The following is a 15,705-nucleotide window of genomic DNA, read 5'->3' as shown; positions in this document are numbered from 1 at the left end:
ACAGGCTGATATTAGGAAGTGATTGGGGGAGAGCCAGAAAGATATTCTGGTTTGAACATAGACAATCTGAAATAAATTTAGGAAGACCAGCTGGAGTCAAATTGTGGAAGGCTTTGAATGATAGGCTAAGGATCATTCTGGTGGCATTAGAAAGTCATAGACTCTTGTAGAGCAGGAGAGTTAGGATCAGGACCAGATCCACTCCTTGTTAAAACTGTTTCAGGAGTGGGGAAGAGACTTGAATCAGGGAGACCAAAGAGAAGGCTATTATCATTGTCTAAGTGAGAAGTCCAATTTAATTGGCACCTGTCTGGCATGTACAGAGTTGTTGCCATGTGTCTCCCCTACTAACATGAGAGGCCTTTCATGGTATGAACTATTTTTGCCCTTTTTTGGTAACCCCAGCACTTTACATAGCTTGGTGTACAGTAGGTGCTCAATAAATGCTTGATGACTAAGCTTTCAATTAGGATGGCATCTGTGAGAATGGAAAGAAGGGAATGGAGATATCAGGGGTAATATTGACAAGATGTTGTCCCTAGTTTGATGAGGGGAAGGGGAGACCCTGCAGGTTGGGGTGGTCATCCTAGGGGACTAGGAGGACTATACCAGGGTGGGGCTCCAGGCTTGGCCTCTGATGGTGTCATGCACCACTTGTCAGCGCGGTCCTGGAGGCCAGTCTGGACTTTCTCACTTGACAAACTTCCATCTGTCAGGGGAGCCTGAATTCCCAGCTTATTCTCACATTTACCCCCAAGGCTGCTGAAATTTCAAAACAGCTCATTGTTTATCAAGGTCTGTCAAACAAGGCCTGGTATTTCTTGCAATTGTTTGTTTGAGCAAAAATTTATCCCCCCCCCCTTCCTTGTCACCCCCCCCAAGTCACCAACTAAAAGGGTAAGTGTTTAAACAAATAAACTCTCAGCAATATCCCATGAAAGACTGCTTCTTTCCAAGTTGGCTGGCCCTTCTCAGAGCCTACAACCTCAAGCATTATTAGACCACAGCATCCAGGCCATTTCCACAAATGAATTCCCTTTATCTGTCCCTTCGGTATCCTGGGAGCATGTTCACGATATCATGAGGTGACAGTCTGTAGAAGCTGAAGCAATAAGGATGGATTCCAAGAAGGGATGGAAGATAAATGACCCCCGGACAAGCTCCCCACATCAAGTGGGTGTGGGATCCTGGAAAGAGAATTCAAATGGGAAGACCTGGGTTCTAATTCTACTTTTCCCCCAAACTAGCAGAAGATGACTCAGTCTTCAGTATCTCATACCTTCTGCTTGGGTTGGAACTCACCCCCCCCAACCACAGTAACTCATTTTCTCCCTTTGAACAACTCACATGATGAGAAAGGGCAGTTTCCCCTTCCCTGCAACATGGGTTCTAAAGCCAATGTATCTTTGAAGACCTTCTCTCTGGACCCTGTCCTGTATCTCTCATAACTATTTTTGAGAGTCTAATGAGAAAATGGATGAAAACAAATACTTTGCAAAGGAGAACAAAAGGAAACCATAGTTACAAGGCACACCACGAGGAGGTAACCATACTGTCCAAACTCAAGAGAAAGCTCTCCTGGGGCTCTGGCATTCTCTGTTTCCAATTCCTTTCTGGCCCTGAAGCCTTTCTCAAGACTCAGTGGGGCCTGTGGAGCATCAAGATGTGGCCTTCCATGGAGTTTTGCTGGGGTCACTCCAGGAAAGCTCACCATCCTCTTATCCTATCCCCTGTTTATATAGAGAAAGAGGATGAGGTCACAGTGGGGAGAAGACTAGACCACCAAGGAAGTAGAACTGTGGGATTTGAACTCATGTGTTCCACGCCAAATTTAACCTGCTTATGCCTCACCTTTACACTAATCTTGTCCAGCTCTATTTAGAGACAGGAAAAATGAGTTAATAAAATTTTAGTAAAACATTCATCCAAGCTTCTAGTTCTGCTATTGTTGAGTAGATGGGGAGAAGTTGGCCAGAGAGTTGGACAGGTAGATGGTTTTTGAACTCACTCAAGGTCTGGATCAAAGGGGTGGGTCAAAACTTGGTGGTATCACAATGGATAGAGTGCCAGGCCTGGAATCAAAGAGGCCTGTGTTCAAATCCAGCTTATTAGGTATATGACTCTGGACAAGTCACTTTCCCATTTGCTTTAGTTTTCTCATTTATCCAATGAACTGAGAAGGAAATGGCAAACCACTCCAGTATCTTTACCAAGAAGACTACCAAGACTACCAAGAAGACTCCAAATGGGATCACAGTCAGATGTGCCTGAAAAACAACTGAACAACAGAAATTTAGAAAGCAGTCTCCAGTGGAGAGCTACAGGGATCTTCTTTGGCCTCATGTTTTATCAGTGACTGGCAAAGAGGCTTAGATGGCATGCCCGTCAAAGTAGTATATGGTACAATGTTGAGAGACAGGTGTAGGGACAGAAAGATCTCAACAAGCAAGAACTTCGGGTGAAATATAACAAAATGAAATTTAATTTGGATAAATTAAATGTTAAATCAGAGTGAGTCTATCAATTACAGGGTCTATATAGACTTGGGGTTAGAGTGTAACTTTAAGGGTTATTTTCTGCACTTTGCAGATAAGGAAATGGAGACCAAAAGATATTAAATAACTTTTCCCAAGGTCACATTAGTCATAAATAGCAGAGTGCGGAAGAGTTATAAAAAAGTAAATCTTCAAAGTTTAAAAATTAGAGTGGGAAGGTTGAAATAGAAGCTTTTCTGGGAGGAAAAAACGGATCTAGGAGTCAGCATGAACGGCAAGTCCAAGATGTATTAGGTGTTCCTGGCAGTCAAGAAATCAATGGGAATTTGCCACAAGTAGACAAGACTTCAGCAATCCCGATGCTACCCTGGTCAAACAGCATCTGCGTGATCATAGGAGGAAGGACATTGAGGATGGATGAAGGCCCAGAGGATGGAGAATGATCATATTATTTGAAGAGCAATGAAGGAACTGGAGAAGAAAAGACTTCAGGGTTGAGGGTTGTTCCAACTGCTTTCAATTATTTGAAGGACTGTCCATTTTAAAAGTATTTATTACACACCTAATGCATCCTAGGGATTGTGGATACAAACAAAAAACTGAATATTGTCCCTATGTTCCAAGAGCTTATATTCTACTAGACTGTTTTTGACTGAAGATGGGAAAATTAGGAGCAATGAGTTAAAAATTTGACAAAGGCATCTTGGAGAAGTTTCTTTAAGAAGGAGCCTATCCCTCAGAGCTGTTGGTTCCTATTTGGTTGATGCTGAGTGATCATTCATAGGGTTTGTCACAACAGAGTATGAGTTGGAGAAGAGAACCCCACCAAAGTCTGTTTCAACTTTCTAATGTTCTGTGATCCTGCAGTTATTAGATTTGGGCCCATGGTTTGGCCTGTCATGACCCTTCTGGATGCCCATGTTACCCATCTCTCCCAGCTATGCACCCTATGCAAACATAATGTGTTTGAAATCCTGTCCTTTACTCAGATCTGACAATAAACAGTAAAGACTGAGCATAAATCCCTGAGGATCATAAGATCTCCTTCCAAGTGGATTTATATTATAGTATAAATTTCATTATCTAATGCTATTATAATGCACATATTACTTATACATAATAATAATAATTTCATTACAAAATGTTACCCTTAGGCTTAAAACCTCAAACTAATAAATCCCTAATCAATTAGATGGGATTAGTGAGTTTTTGGCTCCTGGATGAAAAGTAGATGCCAACCTACAGGAAACATCCTGTGATTGCCTGAAAGAATCCAACATGGCCTCAGGGACCACAGATAAAGACAGAAGTCAATCCCCAATGAACTCAGGCAAAGCGTGAATCAATCTTTTGGTGGGAAAAGTCCTCCCCACTGACTGAGGACTGGAGAGACTGGTCCAGTAATAGTGAGCAAATGGAATTGGAATGGGAGAGTCCATGCCAGTTGGAGTAAATTCATTGAGATATCGAGGTGATAAAGGAACTGATCTTCTGAGCCTAGAAAGGAGAGTGGCCTCTGGGTAACTTCATGGGATTCTCCAATGGAAGGGGTGAGGGAAAAGAATGGAATACACTTCTGGTCTGTCTCAACTCAAACCTCTGCTCATCATCTTCTACTTGGCCTGTATATAGTTTTGCTTCTATATTTGTTTGCATGTTGTTTCCCCCTTTAGATTGTGAGCTCCTTGAGGGCAGGAACTGTCTTTTGCTTCTTTCCGTATCCCCAGAACTTATTAGGGAAGTGCCTCACTGAAAGTAGATAACAAATGATTGCTTGTTGTGCCTACTATGTGCCAGTCTCTCTGCTTGGCACTTTACTAATTGTCTCTCAGTTGATCTTTCCAACTCTGGAAGGTAGGTCCTATTATTATACTCATTAACAAGTTGAGGAAACTGAACCAAATAGAAGTGAAATGACTTGTCCATGGCCACACAGCTAGAAAGTATTTGTGGTCACACTTGAACTCAGTTCTTCTTGACTCCACACTGAGGTGCTCCCAAGTGGTCACTTTTATTCAATAAACAGTACAATATCTTGTAAGGTTGTGAATCCTCTCTCTAAAGACTCTTTGTGTATTTGTGGAAGAGGGTGACCCATGCTTTTGGGGAAGAATGATTTTGCAACTACTGTCCATGCTACACCTTTAATAAAAATGTTATTGTTTTCCTGGTGTTGTTCTGCCACTATCATGAGGCTAAAATACCTGAATGCTACCAGCCTTTTAAGAGTTAAAAATGAGGGGCAGCTAGGTGGTGCAGTGGATAGAGCACCAGCCCTGGAGCCAGTAGGACCTGAGTTCAAATCTGGATGTGTGACCTTGGGCACATTACCTTAAATAAACAAACAAACAAATGAATGAATGAATGAATAAATAAATAACTAAATGAATGAATAAATAAATAAATGAGCAAATGAGTAAATAAATAAATAAAGAGTTAAAAATATTTAACCCTCAGAGGACACATCCTGTGTGATCAGGTTGCTATACATTACAGATAAGTGGGGATGAAAAGAAATATCTATCAACAGATTATTGTCTCTCTCCTGTAGAGGGGGTGGAAAGGTAGGGAGCTAGAAATATGTGAAACTCAAAATCTTACAGAAAATAAGTGTGGAAAACTCCCTTTAAATGTGATTGGGATAAAAGAAAATTTAAATTAAAAAAAAAAAAGAAATATCTAATCAAAAAGAATATGGACTGGTTGGGGGGTAGGGAGAGTAGAGTTAACCATTGGATTTCTTGTTCATGTACTCCCTCAACAACCTTGGGAAGTCTGGAGAACTTCAATGGGGTCCCCAGGGTAGTGAGTGGGCTAATGCATGGTTGGGTGTTCATCTAAAGAGTTGAAGGGGCACCAGCATCAGTGAGACTCAGGAACCAATTCCATACTTAAAAGATGATTACAGCCATAATAATCTCTGCCCACATCACAGGTCCCAAGTACAAAAGTATTTCTCAGGCATGGTCTCACTTCCTATCTCACAACAATATAGTGAGTGTAAGTATCCCCATCTCCATTTTGGCAAATGAAGCAATCAAGACTTGGAAATTTCAAGGAACTTGTTAAAGGTTGGACAGGAGATTCCATAGGTAGGACCAGATGGACTTGGAGGAATGTCCCAACTCTGGGATGATGGGATTCCATGATCATAATCAAAATGGGAGAAATAGTTGCTGGTGTTGAACAGCCAGTAAGTTGGTCAGGGCTGCTTTGTGGGAGAACGCCATTCTTTGGGAAATCTGGCCTTTGTTGAGACAGCCATTCATGTTAGTTCCCCACTGCTGTTTCCACTTGCCGCTAATTTTTCCGAGTTCTTTTTCCCTGATCAGATGGTCCAGAATTTTTCACACCACTTAAGGGACATGGGGATGGAAATTTTGAGTAAATTTTATATGACCAACTTTCTGTTATCCAAGAGTGAAAAGAATAAAGGGGGTCAATCCCAACTTAGGGTGTGGTGGCCACAGGGTGCAGAGAAGGGGTGTGGATAGGCAGGGCTGTTTCTTGATACATGAATACTGACAAACCAGAAAAAAAAATGCCTGAGACTTTCCATGTGTTTCATGCTTGCTGTGGAAAACTCTCTTGAGGAATTTAGGAAAAAGTAATGAAATTATTTGTGAAGTATCCAATTCTCACTCTGATTAGTCTTCTGTTACATTTTCATGACTCAGATTTGTAAACACAGCAGGGTCCCTCATTGTGGAATCCTGCTCAGACTGAATTTCTCTACTAATGGTTCTCCAAATGAGGGACCTCAAAGTTATGGCACTCAAGGATCCCTTGAAGGGATTGGGGTATTTACTCTGGGGAAGAGAAGATTGAGGGGAAGATGTGGAGCTATCAAATATCCTATGCCTGATAAAATGGAATGACCATCATAAATCTTTGACATATCTATTGCTTAAATGGATACCTGAATTACTTGGAGAATTCTGCTATAAAAGGAAAAGCCATATTTAGAATAGTTTTTTGCAGGAGGGAGGACTAGAATCCTTGGTTGGAGATGACAGGGAAGCAATTTCTTCTCTTGGCTTGGCTCCCACACTGACCAGCTGACCCAGTTCAAAGGGTTCCCCACTTGTGAGGGATATATGTCAATAATGCTCAAAGACCTTTACTTTCAGGGTGCTTCAACAGATACCAAGAAAGGAAGAGTCAGAAGATGATGCACTGGGGGAAGGTGGGAGCAACCAAGGACAGAAACAAGGGTGAGGAAGTCTATCAGGGGGTGGATGATCTTGGACACAAGAATCTTTAGACTTACAGGGACAGGAAAAGATCCAGTGATGGCCCTGCCAGGGATCACCCTCAAAACTTCCAATGTGCAGGTTACACCAGGGTTCCAGTAGTCTACATTGCTCCATGAGTCCATCATCTTTTCTAACTCTTATGACAGCCCTTCCATGTGGGCAAGCATCATGGATTTTATGGGGAAGAGGGTGGTTCTGTGCATCTGATTGGTTGCTCAGATAGGATGTCCTAGGCCTGGAGGGAGGGCTCAGATACTGATCAGCAACTCTCTTTCCCCCACAAAGAATCAAATTCTTAAGTTTGTTATAGTCTAATGATTATCAGCAACTAATAACTACATTTCCTCCTCTTCCCAAACATCTAGACCTAATGTGTCCATATTTGCAGGGATGGAGGCTGTATTTCACCTGAGAGATGACCTGGTAGAGCCTTCCCAGCTCTATGTCTCTGTGTGTGGTGTATATGACTATGCCTCTCTGTATGTGTATCTATGTGTGAGTGCATATATGTGTTTGTGTGTGTGTGTGTGTGTGTGTGTGTGTGTGTGTGTGTGTGAGAGAGAGAGAGAGATCAATGATAGAAAGCAGTGAGGGACTTTCTTGATCTTGTCTTCCAGGATTGGTTATGATTTAAACAACACAGACATCAATGAAGAATAATTAGAAGATCTTTGCTGCTCCTGTTCACTAGTCCAGATGCAAAGTGGGATTTCAGAATCAGCACCTGAGAATTAGAAAAGATCTCAGAAGACTAACCCAGATTACACTGGTAAGAATTCCTGTGTTGCTTGAAGGTGTGTGTGTGTGTGTGTATGTGTGTGTATGTGTGTGTGTTTGTATGTGTGTGTGTGTGTTAATGACATATAAAAATGGAATGTATGACCTAGATTCAAATTCTGCCTCTGAGATTTATGAACTGTGTGACCATGGGCAAGTCACTTAACTTGAATGAACTTTACTTTCCTCATCCATAAAACTGGCATAGTAAAGGTCCCTATAGCTCCTCTAGATTGTGTATATAAAGTCCTTTGAAAACCTTAGAGTGGCATCAAAATGGCCATTGCCTCCCCAGCCATTCCATTCCATTCTATTTGGGGTTCATTCTAATTGATAGGAACATCTAATCTTAATTGATCTCTCTGGACATGACATTCATCTCATGTAATTCTGCCTCTTCAGGTCAATCAAAATATCCATCATCTTTCCTCCATAAAGGAACCCTTCAAATACCTTCAGGGAGCTTCCTCTGCCCCACCCCAGCCTTCTCCCCTCTAGGCTACATGTCACCAGTTCTTTCAAGAGCCTCCTATTTCATGGTCTCAAGGCTCTTCTTCCTGTTCAATTTCCTCTGGTTACTAGCCAGGTTATCAACATCATTTCAACAATATAGCACCCTCCAATTAAAATGCATATGGACCCACTTCTGCTCTCCTGGCCTCTGCTAACAAAAATAAATAACTAAATGCCTACCTCTCCCCTTCCACAAATATGACATTCAAGAACACAATTAGAATTTGCTGCCTCTTGTTGGAGAAAGGAGGTGAAGACATGGAATGACAGATAGCACCATCTTGTACATCCCACTTCAAGACCCACTTGGGTCCATCCATCATGCTGCAGAAGTTAATAAAGATTCAATATTGTAAAAAAAAATACACCATGGTTGAATGTGTTACCAATTAGCCATTCCACCACAAGGATGGAAATCGCTCAGTGGTTGGTACTGGACACGCTGGGCTGCGGTCGGGGGAGAGAAATTAGGTTTACTCTTTGCTCCAGGGCAAAACATTGGAAGCTCCATGGGAAAGGGAAGTTTGGGTTGGAGTGTGGGGATGCCAACCCCAGCTTGAGCTCCGAGTTGGGCTGATCCACCCCAGGTGCTGGAGGCAGAGCTGTCCCACTTTATATGCTCTCATGCCACCATATAGAAGATGTCAGTCCTTCCTCTACACAGTACACATGGCCAGGGCTTGAAGAGACAGGAGGAGAGGTTGGCTTGCAGAGGAAGTCCCTCCAACAATTCCCACCTCTGCAAGAGCCATGACCTTGGCAGGAAGCAAGCATGTTGCTTCTGAAAAGGCTGTCAGTGATAAATAGCATTCTGGAAGCCAACGAGGCCCTGTTTATTTCCATGATTTTTCTCTGCCCTCCTGGTGTCACTTTCTCAATGGCTATTTCCTGGCACTGATCATCTTTGACTTCCTTGGGTTCTATGACTAGCAGTGTGGTCCCTAGGTCAAAGAGCACGGGCATTCTAAGCACTTTGGAAATTCCAAGTTACTTTCCAGAATGCTTGGACCAGGTCCACCAACACTGTATGAGTGTGCCTGTCTTTCTTTAGCTCATTGACTACATCTGTCTTTTTGAACACATCTTTTTAAAATCTAAGATGGTAGATGAGTTCATTAACATAAGCATTTCAGATGGCTCCTGGTTTTTCTCCTCATTTGGAATTGTTTCCCTTTATGTCTTCTGAAATTTGTTCTTGAGTTTCTTTCCTCCCTGCCAGGATGATTTCCATTGTAGACTCTTTTCTAGGGTAGCCTTCTTATGCTTCCTCTGAACTATGAGCTCTTCAGAAATCCAGAGTCAGACTATGCCTGGTTTTCTTCTCCTTAATTACAAAATCTAACAGGAAGCAGTTACTTCCTCCCAAAGTAGCCATCCTTTCCACCACAACAACCACAACAACTCTCTGACAGTGAAAATCAGATCCAACCCAGAATTCCTTCTTATTGGTTCCTGCATCTTTTGAGGAATGAAACTATCACCAAGGCAAGCAGAGAAGTTCTTGGTTGTTGTCTTTGGCAAAGAGAGAGCTCCAGGATGTCCCTGGACAACTGAAGATCCCCTTCTCTCCTAGGTCTGTCCCCAGTTCTAAGGAGAAGTGACCTACTGCTTTCCAGGGTGGGCCATTCCATTTCCTCCCAGCTCTACTTGTGGTCTGACCAGAAGAGGGGACTGCCATCCAGTCACTGCATCATCCAGGCACTTGTTCAGTGCTGAGTTTACATGTAATATATCCCAGAGAAGTTCAACCTCGGTCAGTTCAGCATGCATTTATTGAGTGCTTTCTGCTTTCCAGATCCTAGTGAATGCAACAAAAAGAAACAAGATGGTCCCACTAGCAAGGAACTAACATATCTCCTTTTTCTTCCTGAACTCTCTAGCCCTGCAGTCAAGCCAAAGAGCTACTAACTTTCTTGGCTGAAGCACTGCACCATTGGCTCTTATTGGTATTAAAGTCCACTCTGACTCCCAGACTTGCTCTCAGATGGGCTGCTGTCTGACTATGTCTCTGCAGTCATGTTTTTTGGGAAGTTGACTTTTTTAACTCATAGGCAAGACTTTACAATCAACTCTGGGATATTTAATCTCACTTAAGCCAGTCCCAAGTTCTAGCTTGTAAAATCAATTTGATTTATCACTTATTAAGGATCCACTACCAAGCTATCCAGGGAAGAGAAAAAGAGAAATATGAAAATAGTCCCTGCACTCATGGGAGCTTACATTCTGAAGGAACTTTTTGAGTTTCTAAGTTGCTGAATATTATTGGGCAGTGAGTCCAGCTTTGTATCTATTTCAAAACCTGCTCAATTTTCCCATCATCCAAGCCCAAGGAGAGGTACAAGATGAGCTTCTCGATAGACCTCCTGCCCACTCACCTTGAGCCAGGAATGTTTCTTCTTTGGGTTCTTGGCCAAACCAAGTCATCTGCCATTTCCATTCAACTGTAAACACCTTGAGGGTAGGCACTGTCTTGTTTGCTTGGATTCAGATCCCTTGTCTTTTGCATAATATTTAAAGTATGTCAAGCATTTCATTTGCTTCATTCAATTCATTCATTTTCTAATCCACTTGATCATACCATAATCTAGTTCTTCTGATTTCCCACATGAATAGCTTGAGACATTTCTCCAACAGCTTTGCTAAAATCTGGGATTATGTTGGGAATGGAGGTTCAGGTTCAATTGATTAAAGTTTAAAGGTTGTTTTCTCCTTTTCTTTTTTCCCTCCAATTAAAAAAATAAAACAGGACCTTTACTCTTCTACAAACCTGTAAGGTGTGTTCCATTCTTCAGCCCCCCCAATCACTTGATAGTGCCTCCAGGACTACATCTACACATTCTTTCTGTACCTGGACTGGGAACTTAACACCAACAAGAATAATTATGTATTCTCTTAATCTCCTTACTTATAAGAAGTAGAACTTTCTTCTAAGTAATTTAATAATAAATAAAATATCTTATTAGGAATTTTTGTTCAGCCATTTTTAGTCTAAGAATGATTCTTCTCGGTAGAAAAAAGTCAAAGGAAAAACGAATCAAATAGTTGAACGTTATCTCTTTTATCAACTATCACGGGACCCTGAGCAGTGATCCCATTCCTCATGTTTTCTCATGTAGGTATTGCAAAATATTCACCAACAAACCCAACCTTTTTCATTACTTTTGTTTTTCGCCAGCATCTTTAGCTCATTCTGAATTTTAGCAGAATTATTAGGAAGTTTGCTCCTTTCCCCTCCCTGCCCCCATTGCTCCATCAAATAGCTAAAGAGACCACTCTCATCCCAAGTCTTTTCCTCTTCCTGTAATTGGAATGGTGGCCAATAAAAAGGAATAAAGGACTAATCCTCAAAGCATATGGAGGTATGCCTGATTCCAACCCAAATAACACATGGACACATTGATGAGCTGATTTTTAGTCATGGTCTTCTGACTACAGAGCCAGAACAATAGATGACTCCAGAGGGGCTGAGCGTGTGTCACAGGAAGAGGTGACCTTTTTCTAGAGCACGATGAATAACAGAAAGGCAGGAGGGGAAATGAAAGCAACAGTCAAAGACTAAAGCTACAGTAGAATGAAGGCAGAGACTGTTAAGAGACTTCTTTCTAAATATACCCAAGGGACAGAGTGAAGGAAGAATTCTAGGAGCAGTGATAGTAACAGAAGCAGACAAGGACATTGGGACACAACCTCTCTACAGGTGAATCAATGTTTTGGGGGCTATATCACAGCATGAGAAGGTACAGGAAAGGGGGAATAGAAATAAGTGAGTGATGCATTAGCTGTATGAGGAAGGTGTGTCCCCACAGGGGAGTAGGCAAGAAGGAGGGGGAAGGAAAGGAAGGAGAGAGTGACATGCCATTGTTCAATGTTCCTTTGGGTGGCAGAAGATGGCTTGTGAAGGGCAAGGTGTGACCTAGGGGATTTGGTGCTTGAAAAGTCCACTTATCTTACCTCCTTGGGGGGGAGATTGAATCTACTTCTGCATATATGTGTAGAGGTTTGTATAGATGTATAGAAGACCTGCACAATATAAAATGGAGGGAAAATCACTATGCATGAAGTAGATCTGAAAAAAGTAGGCATTGTCATCATGATATCTGCCAAATAAAAATAAATAAATTGGCAAGGAAGAAAAATACATTGTACTGAAAGGGTGCAAGGATAACAAACCAAATTGACATTAAACCCACACACTCCAAAAGCCTTAGCAACCAAATTCATAAAGGAATCATCACCTGAGTTACACAAAGAAACAGAAACCCAACAGTAACAGAAGGCTTCAATATTGATTTGCCTTTTTGGATGAGTCTAACAGAAAAATTAAACAAAAACAAAACTACAGAACTAAAAAAATGATGGAGAATCAATCATTTTTATGGCACCTTCTAAATGAAATCACAAAAAATACATATTTCTAAGCACTCTATGGAACTTTTCAAAAAATTGACTCAAAAATATTGCAAACAAATGTAAAAAGACAGAAATAGTTAATTGATCATTTACAGACATGGTGCAGTAAAACCAGTAATTGATTCAGGGATCATAAACAAAATATACAGATCCAAATTAAAACTAAAAAAAAAAATAAAATCCTAAAGAATCCCAAATAATAGCTATGAAAATTGATAATAAAACAACACACCAAATTGTTGGGATGAAGTTAAAGTAGTCCTTAGGGTAATTATATCTTGGCAAATATCCATTAACAAAACAGAAAAAGAGAAGATTAATGAACTGAATATGTATTTTAATCAGAAAGTCAACATGCAAACAAAATAAAAATAAGCACAAAAGGGCAGCTAGGTGTCACAGTGAATAGAGCACCGGCCCTGAAGTCAGGAGGACCTGAGTTCAATCTGATCTCAGATACTTAATAGTTACTTAGCTGTGTAACCCATTGCCTTGCAAAAACCAAAATACATAAATAAACAAATAAACAAACAAACAAATAAATAAATAAACACAAGAGGCAATATTAAACATTTAGAGGGGAAATAAATAAATTAGAACAAAAAACCTGCCAGAAATGATGAATAAAACTAAAAGTGGTTATTTTCTTTAAAAAAGACTAATAAAATGAATAAATAGTCAAAGAGGTTAAAAAGAGAGCAAAAAATGAAATAAAAGAGCAAATGAGAGAAGCAGCTAGGGGGCATAGTGGATAGAGCACTGGCCTTGGAGTCAGGAGGACCTGAGCTCAAAGCCAGTCTCAGACACTTAATAATTGCCTAGCTTGTGACCTTGGACAAGTCACTTAACCCCACTGCCTTAAATAAAATAAATTTTTTAAAAAAGAGCAAGTGAATAGGTGAAATCACAGCAAAATTAGAAGAAACAAAATGAAGAATCAGAACATATGCAAAGTTATATACTAACAAAACAGAACATAAAAGAAATAGATGATCACCTTCAAAAATGTAATAAGCTGGAAGTATCAGAAGACCAGGTGAAAAATTTTAAAATCCAGTTTCAGAAAAGGCTATAGATCTAGCTATAGAGACTACCAAAGGAAAAGCTAATAAACAAACTTCTGATCTGATATATTTATTTATTTGTTTGTTTTTAGGGTTGTTTTTTTGCAAGGCAAAAGGGGTTAAGTGGCTTGCCCAAGGCCACACAGCTAGGTAATTAGTAAGTCTGAGACCGGATTTGAACCCAGGTACTCCTGACTCCAGGGCCGGTGCTTTATCCACTGCGCCATCTAGCCACCCCTTGATCTGATATATTTAGAAGAGAATTCTGGCAAATTTTTAAAGGAAAAAGTAGCACTCATACTTCACAAATTATTCTTTAAAATCAACAAAGCATCTACAAAAATCCTTTTCATAAGACAAATATAATTCAACACCAAAATATAGAAAAATGAGATATGAAAAGAAAACTATAGGCCAATCTCATTAATTAATTAATATTTATACAAAACTTTTAATTGCTATTTTGTTTTTCCAAATACATGTTCCATATACATGCCCATATGAGGGGCAGCTAAGTGGTGCAGTGGATAGAGCACCAGCCCTGGTGACCTCAGACATTTAAATAATGAACTAGCTGTGTGACCTTGGGCAAGCCACTTAACCCCATTTGCCTTGCAAAAACCTTTAAAAATGAAAAAAATTCATCCATATGCATATGCATATTTTTAAGCTATAATATTTCCTTCCACTATTCCTTCCCACCCCCTCCCCTCAGCAGCAAACCAGTCATGCTAATATTATACATATATATTTGTGTTACACATGTTTAAAGATTAGTTATTTTGGATATGAGGGATTAGGATTAAGGGAAAGAAGTACATAAAATAATTTTTTTTTAAAAAAGTGAATATAGTGTTCATCAGATTCTGAAAGTTTTTTGTTTTGTTTTGTTTTTCTTCTACTGGATGGGAATAGCCTTGATAAAAAAAAAAAAGGAAGATGATCAATGTTGGCAAGATTGTGGGATGACTGGGCTATTGATGCATTGCTGGTAGAGTTGTGAACTGATTCATTCATTCTGGACAGCAATATGGAACTATGCCCAAAGAGCAATAAAACTGAACATACCCCTTGACCCAGCAATTCCAATTCTAGGTCTCTATCTGGGAGAAGTCATAAAAAACTGGAAAAGTCCCACATGTTCCAAGATACTCATAGCAGTTCTTTTATTAGTGACAAAGAAGTGGAAATTGAGGGGATGCCCATTAATCGGGGAATGGCTGAACAAGTTAAGTTATATGAATGTGAGGAACACTATTGTTTTATAAGAAACCATAAAGGTCAGACTCTAGAGAAGTATGGAATGAATTACAGAAACTGATGCTGAGAGAAGGGAACAGAACCAAGACAACATTGTACACATTAACAACAACATTGTGAGTTAATCAACCTTGATGGATCCAGATCCTCTCAGTATTTCAGAGAGCTAGGACAAGTGTAGTAGACCAGCTGTGGACAATGATGCAAAAATTATAAATGAAATCCTATCAAACATACAGAGATTTATTTATCCAAGAAATCATTCAATATAACCAAGTGAATTTGTACCAAGGATATTATGATGGTTCAACATTGGGAAAACAATAAAAGGTATTAAAATCTCAAATATGGGGGCGGTTAGGTGGCACAGTGGATAGAGCACCACCCTGGAGTCAGGAGGACCTGAGTTCTAATTCTACTTCAAACACTTAATGCTTACTTACAGGGGTCCCCTCAGGCAAGTCACATAATCCCTTTCCTTTGCCAAAAACAAAAACAAAAAGCCTCAAATTTACAAAACCACCTGATCATCTCAATAGATAAAGAAAAAAGCCTTTGAAAAAGTACAAAACCCTATAAAGTAAAACCCTATAAGGTAAAAATCTAATAAAGTAGGTAGAGACAGACTTCATTTTCTCTGCTTTTTTAAAATGCCATCAAAAACATAATTTAAATCAAAAGAAAGCATCATGTGCAATGGGGATACACCAGAACCTTTCCCAATAAAAATAGAATTGAAACCCATTTTCCTCACTATTATTTGATCTTGTTCTGAAAATGTTAACAATGATAAGAAAAGAAGAAATCAAAGTTATAAAGATGGCTTAAAAGGAGATAACTCTATTCTACTTGCTGATAATATGATGGTTTACTTTGGAAAACTTAGGGAAATATCAGTGATACTAACTGAAACAATTAATAGCATAAGCA

General features: G+C 40.0%; 1 long non-coding RNA gene across 1 annotated transcript in view; it reads right to left on the bottom strand.

Annotated features, from left to right (window-relative positions):
• LOC141512584 (uncharacterized) overlaps positions 1-1,692 on the bottom strand; it is a 57,676-nt gene extending 55,984 nt beyond the window's left edge. The window contains exon 1 of the long non-coding RNA XR_012475535.1: positions 1,348-1,692. This is a non-coding gene — a long non-coding RNA (uncharacterized LOC141512584). The remainder of the gene's footprint in view (positions 1-1,347) is intronic.
• Positions 1,693-15,705: the final 14,013 nt, after the last annotated feature.

This window comes from Macrotis lagotis, chromosome 1 (assembly GCF_037893015.1).
Source record: "Macrotis lagotis isolate mMagLag1 chromosome 1, bilby.v1.9.chrom.fasta, whole genome shotgun sequence".
Classification (NCBI taxonomy): Eukaryota; Metazoa; Chordata; class Mammalia; order Peramelemorphia; family Peramelidae; genus Macrotis; species Macrotis lagotis.
The sequence above is the reverse complement of the archived record's forward strand: the minus strand, read 5'-3'. Positions and strand labels throughout refer to the sequence as shown.